Source organism: Aphelocoma coerulescens, chromosome 3 (genome assembly GCF_041296385.1).
Source record: "Aphelocoma coerulescens isolate FSJ_1873_10779 chromosome 3, UR_Acoe_1.0, whole genome shotgun sequence".
Classification (NCBI taxonomy): Eukaryota; Metazoa; Chordata; class Aves; order Passeriformes; family Corvidae; genus Aphelocoma; species Aphelocoma coerulescens.
In genome coordinates this window covers 71,762,291-71,769,220 of record NC_091016.1, presented here as the reverse complement: position 1 = coordinate 71,769,220, position 6,930 = coordinate 71,762,291, and positions in this window count along the sequence as shown.

Here is a 6,930-nt window from a genome sequence, read left to right as displayed (position 1 = left end):
GCCACTAGCTTACACCGGCAAAAAATAAAAATAAGAGAATAGCATTGCAGTGGAAGGTCCCCCCTCCTTGTACTGGTGGAATATTAAAGTTTCTTCAAAGTAATTAAATGCAGGTTTCAAGTATAAAGCCTGGCTGACAGATCAATGAAACAATTTTCTGTTTTCCAAGAAGCTAAAGAAAAGTTCCCCAGTCAGCAGCTGAGGAGGATAGGAATCCATAAGCACCACACTTAGATAGCAGTGCTAACACTTTGGGAATTTCTGGGGCAATACAACAGGTCGAAGGCATCGTGGACACAGCTGTGAAATCAAACCTCACTTGAATTCTTATCCCAATCACCATAAACAAGGTCAGCATCTGCTAAGACACTGGATAATAACAGCTTGCTTAATTATACATTTTGCCTGTAATTTTTTCCAGATCAATTTTCCTAGTGGCAGTGAAGGAGGGTATTTTCCAGTTCTTTTATGTTCCTGTGATTAGTGAATAATGCCCTTGGTGTATGTGCATACATCTAATTTTCAGTTTTGACTTTAATGCAATTTAACGTCATCAAAATAAATATTATTCTTCACTTTTCCAAATTTTGCTTCAGCGCTTGTAAAGTAAATATTTTGCTTAAGAATGTGGAAAGCCTGTGCCTTATTACTGAAGCTCTCTCTGAGGGGGAGAAGGAGCCCATCCCTCTATCTGGGCAGCTCAGGATCACCCAACAGATGATGGTGCTTCTTTAAGGGTGGACAAGACTTTCCTAAGCTGTGGCAGAGGAGCAGGGTGGATGGCCAGGGATACCTGCCTTACCTGCTCTATCAAATTTGCCTTAGCTACAGCCCAAATAGTAAAGGAGGAATGGGTTAATGCGATAAGCGCTTAATTTTTTTTTTGTTCCTTTACATAAATTGTCAAACTACATTCATCTTTGAACCATTGGACATCAGTCACATTCCTTTACTGTCTTCAAACTGACAATGTCAGTCAAATTTCTGAGCAGCTCAGAGCTCCTGTGCTGGGCACGGCTGCAGAAAATTGGACAGAGCCAAGCTTGACCTTTTGGAATCCCCCACCTCTGCAGTGGCATGGCTGAGGTGTCACAGGCCTCTGGTGGTTATTTCTCATACACCTAAGACTGTTTGCTGGCAGTGAACATCATGGCTGAAAAGAATATCTTGGTTTGCAGCTGCAATGGAAATATGGAAAGAACAGGAATATGGAAAGCACATAGGACGTGGCCTGCTCTGAGTCTGCATCTCCAGCCCGTACTGGGGGAAGCTTGGGTGAGTCAAAGGAAGCTCTGTGACTGTTCCCTTGGTCAAACAAAAGCACCCCTCGAGACAGATATTACATTTGCTAAAAAATTGGATGAAAAAGTCACTGATCATGAGTTTCTGGTTAAGTCTTATTTTCTGAGCTGTTTTCAAGCAAAAGTGAAAATTGAAAATTGGCAAACTTACAAGATCAATAGGGTTTACTTAAATGACTCACCAATTAGCATGTCTGTGGCTTTTAGTAACATTGTATTCTTGCCAATCACACTGGTTTAAACTTTCCCTCATATATAAATTACACACCCAGATTCATGACTCCTTTCTCTTTCTTTTCTTTTCTTTTCTTTTCTTTTCTTTTCTTTTCTTTTCTTTTCTTTTCTTTTCTTTTCTTTTCTTTTCTTTTCTTTTCTTTTCTTTTCTTTTCTTTTCTTTTCTTTTCTTCTCTTCTCTTCTCTTCTCTTCTCTTCTCTTCTCTTCTCTTCTCTTCTCTTCTCTTCTCTTCCCTTCTCTTCCCTTCCCTTCCCTTCCCTTCCCTTCCCTTCCCTTCCCTTCCCTTCCCTTCCCTTCCCTTCCCTTCCCTTCCCTTCCCTTCCCTTCCCTTCCCTTCCCTTCCCTTCCCTTCCCTTCCCTTCCCTTCCCTTCCCTTCCCTTCCCTTCCCTTCCCTTCCCTTCCCTTCCCTTCCCTTCCCTTCCCTTCCCTTCCCTTCCCTTCCCTTCCCTTCCCTTCCCTTCCCTTCCCTTCCCTTCCCTTCCCTTCCCTTCCCTTCCCTTCCCTTCCCTTCCCTTCCCTTCCCTTCCCTTCCCTTCCCTTCCCTTCCCTTCCCTTCCCTTCCCTTCCCTTCCCTTCCCTTCCCTTCCCTTCCCTTCCCTTCCCTTCCCTTCCCTTCCCTTCCCTTCCCTTCCCTTCCCTTCCCTTCCCTTCCCTTCCCTTCCCTTCCCTTCCCTTCCCTTCCCTTCCCTTCCCTTCCCTTCCCTTCCCTTCCCTTCCCTTCCCTTCCCTTCCCTTCCCTTCCCTTCCCTTCCCTTCCCTTCCCTTCCCTTCCCTTCCCTTCCCTTCCCTTCCCTTCCCTTCCCTTCCCTTCCCTTCCCTTCCCTTCCCCTTCTTTTCTTTCTACACATTCATTTCCAATCCAAATAAATCTTTCTCTTCTCACATACTTTCGTCTCAGGAGTTACTTTTTTCTGGTTTTTCTATTTTTTTTTTCTTTACTTTTTTCTCCTCCTCCTCTCACCTGCTCTCATATCCTCTTGTTTCCTCTTCTCTCCACTGAATTTTTTACATGATGTTTCCAGGGAAGTCTGTCTGTCCAGCAGGTGAGAAGTGTGGTTTGGGGACAGATGCCCTGCGGCACTGGTAGCATGAGGATTGAAACAGAGATCAAGGAGAAATCACCAATCTCCCTATGAGCTGTGTAACCAAGATTTCTTATTGCAAGTTCAGTGGTCTGCAGGGAGTAAAGGGTCTTAATAAATGCACTTTTTAAAGGATCAATTGAGAGTGTGGTCAACACTGCTCTTTTGTCTCTGAGACTGACAAGGCAGAGCAAGCCTGTTACTGTTTTGGAGTTAGCCCTAGCTACTGTCATCTGTACCTTGTCCCCCTGTGGCCCCCAGAAGGCTGGGGAGGAAAAGGTGCCGAGAGCAGCTGGCCTCACCACCTGGGTGGCTGGGCTGGGGCCGGCAGGCTGGCCGTGCACAGATTAACTTGCACAGTCTCAGATCAAGTATAAATTCCCAGACTGAGCTGAAACATCTGCAAATAGCTTGGAGCTTGCGTGCTCGAGAGGCCTGTCCCTGTTCTTGACTCTGTGTGTGTTCATCCATTCCATTTGACTTTGCTACCCAGGAGAACAAGCTGTGAGCACGGTGTCCTTCAGAAAGCTCCCGTTGCTTTCAGGTTTGCACACGAGGCACGCAGCTGCCTTACTCTGGTTTTGTGAGAGGGGATGTGGCCATCAAACAGCAGTGACCATCCTCAGAGGCCCTCTGGCTCGGGAGCCAGGGATACAACCCTGGCTGAGGTGGGCTGAGGCCGCGCGGTGTCACCTGGCGCTCGCCATGTGCGAAGCGGGGCCGCACGACAGCTCATTAAACCAGGGGAACCCGATCTTGTGTCTGAGCCCTTGTTCAGCCTGAAACACGCCAGATTTGTTGACCTTACAGGCACACTGCAAACCACATTACTCCTCATAGGCTTTTGCAGAGGTTATGAGCCTGGGGAACATGTGGTTAAAAGGGAACTAGGCCATGTATTTACATGGGTTTATTTTATTCTTTTCCTCTCCTGGTGCAGCACATTATTTTATTTGCTACAAAATTGCTTTTGGCAATTAGATGGACACTTTTCTGCATGTGAGAAATCTAAAGAAATTAAAAGTCTTTGAGGGGCTTAAACACCATCTTGTGTTTAGCTAAGATGAAGCTTAACAACAAACTGGACTAAGATGAGTTTATACACAGGCACATAAAGCTCCAGGGTGGTCTTAGTGGGTCTGCTGAATCCGCCCTACAACTGCAATGCTCCGGCCGTGTTTCCTGCCGTGAGTTTGCACAGGTGTCTGCATCACTTGGCTCCCAGTGTACTTATTTCTTGTGATGAGACACCAGACTGAAAAAAATCACATTACACCAGCTTAGCCTGAGATCAGTTTGCTGGGCTGACAGTCAGGGGAAAACCTCTGGTGAACTGTGCACATCTGACACAAGAATGGGGAGATCTTCGGGCTCTGGACCCCTCAGGACCATTTTTAGAGATGTGCTTTCCAGGCCTGACCTGCCCTGAGTATGACATAAGGGAGCCCACACAATGAGTCAGTGTTGGAACCGAATTCCTGGCGCTCAGTCCTCTGCTCACTCTGCTAAACCACACTGAGATTAAACCAACAGAGGCAAAGAGGGAGCCTGGATATAAGGGAATTTAGCAGGGAACCTGCCTTGACTTATTAATGGAAACTTTTGAAAACAGGCAGCAGCAGTAATTTTATTATATTTCTTTCCCATGCTGAAACAATTTGTGTCCAGTAGAGCCATTCCCTGGAAAAACATTTCTTTAATTTATCTTCTTTAATTATCACTCATCTTTAGCAGCATCTGGTTCTGATATTTTATTAGAAAGTTTGCATGTTTAAACCAGGCCTGGGTGGTATTTAATTTTTTCTTGTTTCCATTTTCTACTGTGCTGGTACTTCCTGTGGTGGGAAGAGATTGGCTTTGCTTTATTTCACAAGGCATAATAAGTCATACGGCCGTTCTACGGTAACATCATTATTACCATGTAAGCACGCTCAGACACGTCCTGCAGATTACGTGGTGTATTTGCTTGAGGTTAGAGTGCCAAGCACTACAACCAGCAGGCTGGGTTCCTGTTGTGAAGAGATGCACACTGCTTGTGGCAAGATGTACTTTCTACCCAAGATCTTAGCATCTGACTGGTCGTGCTGAACAGCTTATGATCTCCAAAACAAAGACCGATTTTTGAGAGGACTCCTTAAAATTGGGTGCCTGTAATATTTCTCAAGTTGTGCTTCCAAAGCATGAGGTACTCGACATCCAGCTCCCTGCTGAGATTTTAAGCTGTAGTTTCTTTGAGTGATTGTGGACAGAAGAAGAAAGATTGATGCCAGTTTTTCCTTTGTTAGTAGTGCTTTTTGAGACTAGGTCTCTGCTAAGGCACAAGGTGCTGCTCACGCTATCTAAAGTTGACAAAACTTTTGTTTCTGCTGCTGATTCTTTCTTCAGCTAAATGTTGTTTTATGATCATCTATGATGTTCTCTAAAATAACCCACTAGTGTCGCTGGTGGGTTGGTCAGAAATCATCTCTCAGATAAAGATTAATTCACCTGTAACAGGAAGATACCTGTTTTTCTGAACAGGGGAAAAATGTCTTTTAGAGAATTGCAGATATAAGCTATCACCATTTTATATCAGAAAGGATAAAAATGAGATCATGATGTCAGGTATTAAAGGAGAATTTTAGACAGAAATAAAGAAGAGCAGATGTCAGTTGAAGGTTTTCAGCACCTACAGTATATTGCACTTTCCTTCCTGTGACATCTGCTTACTTAACATGCTGTACTGGATTTTGTGGTGTATACTTAGTTCATGGTCTGCCTGTTTTCCCTATCATGCAATGTTCTCTTCTGGTTAGATGGAATTATGGTCTGTGTGGTAAGGGTAAATTAAATATGACCTAACAGTCACTTGTCCTCATATACATAAGCCAGTGAGTCTTTACTGTTGTCCAGCAAGGGCTGTGTCCTTTCTTACTGGTGCACAGCTATAATGCCCACAGGAGCCTTGATGAAATTTCATCTAAATAAGCAGTTTGGTTTTGGAAGAGAAGAACTGCTAGTCTTGAAATGCAACATGGAAAAGAAATGCTGTGCAGATATTGCTCAGATGATCATGAACAAGGCATGCATTAGTACTTCTTGTTACTGCCCTGGAACTGGAAGACAGGAGCTGAGCAGACCTGGCACATACTCTATTGCAACATAATGCAAAATCACTAACATGCTGGTAGGTTAAGCATGATTTCAGGTGAATTAAACAAGCCTAATTTACATATTAGCAGTAGAGCAGAGGACACTGGGCCCTGGAAAAGAGCATTACCATTTTCAGCACCAACAGGCAGTGCTTTCTCTCGGTGGTACGAGCTTGTCCCATTGCATCTTTCAAGCCCTCAGACAGCAGGACTGGAAGCACTTCTGCCTCTCTGGTGTCTGATGGGCCACAAACCCCACAAGAGAAGAAGACAGGTTGGCTCAGACATCAGGCACTGTCTGATGCTCTCAGTGGCATGAGACAAAGTGTGGAGACAGCTGCCAGTGTCTGGACTGTGGGGCTCACATCCACAGTTCCAGCAGAGTTTGTTACTAGAAACTGGGTCTTGGCCTCACCTTGGACATTGAGCCTTTGCCAGCTGGGGCACATTTCAAGAGTCTGGGTCTCAACTTCCCTTGAGTTGCCAGGGACTGCAGTATGGGGAGGAAAGGTTTCACCAAAAACCATGTTTGGATGACTGTGGACTTTCCCTCAAGGATAGTGTGACAAATGATGCCCACAAAATGTCAAAACTACTTTCTCAAAACTATAGTATTTCCTTTTCCAAAAAGCATTTACCAAATGAGCAATTCTTCCCCGTCCTCCAAAATATCCACAGCTCTGCCCCTTTGGCAACTGAGGCAGGTCTCTGCTTCTGCAGACACTACAGCGAGTGCCTGAGTCTCGGTCTGGTGCCCCTGAACAGCTCCCCAAGATCTCCTTGGCTCTGAAAAGAGAGTCCTGCTGATGCAGCAGAGTTCATTTGTGCTTCTCGCTTGTCAGACTTTTGGCTCTGTCTTTCCCAACCAGTTCAGTAGGCCCTGCAGGAAGCTGAACCAGACTCCTGGGAGCCCATGACTTTCCCATTGTCCTGTGTTAACTGCAGGGCTGGCTGAGTTCAAGCCATTTTTCTTCCTTTCTGATTGTTTTCCTTACAGTCTGCTATTAAGCATAACCCAAATACTTGTGCAATAAACAGTTATTAGGCCAGTGCACACTGTTAAAATTATTGCAGGATAGCTCTGTGTCTATCACACCACACACTACCCAGCTAAATATGCAACAGGCTGCTCCTTGTCCATCACATATACTCATGACCCCAGGACATCAACATGTCATGC